Below are 3,189 nucleotides of genomic sequence, written 5' to 3'. Positions count from 1 at the left end.
ATTCAAAGTAAAGGTATTGAAGCAACACAAAAGAAGATTAAGTTTCAGCGGTTGCTTTCAACTTGTAACATGTATATCTCATGGATATTGTCAACATAGAGTAATATAATAAGTGCAATAAGCAAGTATGTAGGAATCAATGCACAGTTCACACAAGTGTTTGCTTCTTGAGGTGGAGAGAAATAGGTGAACCGACTCAACATTGAAAGTAAAAGAATGGTCCTCATAGAGGAAAAGCATCGATTGCTATATTTGTGCTAGAGCTTTGATTTTGAAAACATGAAACAATTTTGTCAACGGTAGTAATAAAGCATATGCATCATGTAAATTATATCTTATAAGTTGCAAGCCTCATGCATAGTGTACTAATAGTGCTCGCACCTTGTCCTAATTAGCTTGGACTACCTGGATTATCACCGCAATACATATGCTTTAACCAAGTTTCACAAAGGGGTACCTCTATGCCGCCCGTACAAAGGTCTAAGGAGAAAGCTCGCATTTGGATTTCTCGCTTTTGATTATTCTCAACTTAGACATCCATACCGGGACAACATAGACAACAGATAATGGACTCCTCTTTTAATGCTTTAAGCATTTGACAACAATTAATTCTTTTCTCATTAGAGATTTGAGGATATTTGTCCAAAACTGAAACTTCCACCATGAATCATGGCTTTAGTTAGCGGCCCAATGTTCTTCTCTCACAATATGCATGCTCAAACCATTCAACTCAGTGTAGATCGCCCTTACTTCGTACAAGACGAACATGCATAGCAACTCACATGAAATTCAACAATGAGTTGATGGCGTTCCCAGCAAACATGGTTATCGCACAACAAGCAACTTAATAAGAGATAAAGTGCATAATTACATATTCAATACCACAATAGTTTTTAAGCTATTTGTCCCATGAGCTATATATTGCAAAGGTGAATGATGGAATTTTAAAGGTAGCACTCAAGCAATTTACTTTGGAATGGCGGGAAAATACCATGTAGTATAGGTAGGTATGGTGGACACAAATGGCATAGTGGTTGGCTCAAGTATTTTGGATGCATGAGAAGTATTCCCTCTCGATACAAGGTTTAGGCTAGCAAGGCTTATTTGAAACAAACACAAGGATGAACTGGTACAGCAAAACTCACATAAAAGACATATTGTAAAGCATTATAAGACTCTACACCGTCTTCCTTGTTGTTCAAACTCAAAACTAGAAATTATCTAGACCTTAGAGAAACCAAATATGCAAACCAAATTTTAGCATGCTCTATGTATTTCTTCATTAATGGGTGCAAAGCATATGATGCAAGAGCTTAAACATGAGCACAACAATTGCCAAGTATCACATTACCCAAGACATTTATAGCAATTACTACATGTACCATTTTCCAATTCCAACCATATAACAATTTAACGAAGGAGAAACTTCGCCATGAATACTATGAGTAGAAACCAAGGACATATTTGTCCATATGCTACAGCGGAGTGTGTATCTCTCCCATAAAGTGAATGCTAGGATCCATTTTATTCAAACAAAACAAAAACAAAAACAAACCGACGCTCCAAGAAAAAGCACATAAGATGTGGCCGAATAAAAATGTAGTTTCAGGGGAGGAACTCCGATAATTTGTTGATGAAGAAGGGGATGCCTTGGGCATCCCCAAGCTTAGACGCTTGAGTCTTCTTGATATATGCAGGGGTGAACCACCGGGTGCATCCCCAAGCTTAGAGCTTTCACTCTCCTTGATCATGTTGCATCATACTCCTCTCTTGATCCTTGAAAACTTCCTCCACACCAAACTCGAAACAACTCATTAGAGGGTTAGTGCACAATATAAATTGACATATTCAGAGGTGACACAATCATTCTTAACACTTCTGGACATTGCATAATGCTACTGGACATTAGTGGATCAAAGAAATTCATCCAACATAGCGAAAGAGGCAATGCGAAATAAAAGGCAGAATCTGTCAAAACAGAACAGTTCGTATTGACGAATTTTAAAATGGCACCAGACTTGCTCAAATGAAAATGCTCAAATTGAATGAAAGTTGCGTACATATCTGAGGATCATGCACGTAAATTGGCATAATTTTCTGAGCTTCCTGCAGGGCAGTGGGCTCAGATTCGTGACAGCAAAGAAATCTGGAACTGCGCAGTAATCCAAATCTAGTACTTACTTTTCTATCAACGGCTTAACTTGGCACAACAAAACTCAAAACTAAGATAAGGAGAGGTTGCTACAGTAGTAAACAACTTCCAAGACACAAAATAAAAACAAAGTACTGTAGGTAAAAACATGGGTTGTCTCCCATAAGCGCTTTTTAACGCCTTTCAGCTAGGCGCGTAAAGTGTGTATCAAGTAACATCGAAGGGTGGTGCATCAACATTACCTTGGGCTTTACCCTTACCTTTCTTATTGTTTTTCTTTCCCTTTGGTTTAGGAAATATACGAGTTTCTCCCGGTATAGAGGTGAATTTCAAAGTGCCTTCTCCAACATCAATGACTGCTCCCAATAGTTTCAGCAGGGATCTTCCGAGTGTGAGTTTTCCCGTTTCAACAACAAGATAATCAATAGATATTGTTCTTCCACAAATAGTTGTATGCACACCTGCGGCTATTCCTTTAGGAATTATAGTAGAGTTATCAATGAGAGTTATCTTTTCTCCTCCTTCCTCAACTCCCCAAAGTTTCAAAGATTTATAAATACTTTCAGCATAAGGCAAAATTCATACATAATATCACAAGTAGGCATGGAGGGTTCGATCACCGATAACAATTTTAACGTAAGGATCCCACAATGAGAGTTTAGAGTTTACTAAGACTTGTTCAAGACGATTACGAACGTGGCAATAGTTATCATTCAAGTGAGATGTACTTATCTCCAGAGTATTTAATCTACTATATATGCTAGCGAGGACCGAATCAAAGTTATTAGCTGAATCATATGATGCAACCAACTTCTTTATGGCATTAAAAGCTTGATCCCCATTGCAATGAAGGAAATCTCCTCCCACTAAAGTATCCAAAGCATATCTATAGCGAACCATAAGACCAAAATAAAAATTGCTAAGGAGCAAACTTAGAGTCATTTGAGGTTCAGCTTTACGATAAGAAGTAAAAATTCTAGACCAGGCATCCTTAAAACTCTCCTCATCCCCTTGTTTAAAAGTAAAGACTAATTCTT

Source organism: Lolium rigidum, chromosome 5, assembly GCF_022539505.1.
Source record: "Lolium rigidum isolate FL_2022 chromosome 5, APGP_CSIRO_Lrig_0.1, whole genome shotgun sequence".
In the NCBI taxonomy this organism is placed as follows: Eukaryota; Viridiplantae; Streptophyta; class Magnoliopsida; order Poales; family Poaceae; genus Lolium; species Lolium rigidum.
The sequence above is the reverse complement of the archived record's forward strand: the minus strand, read 5'-3'. Positions refer to the sequence as shown.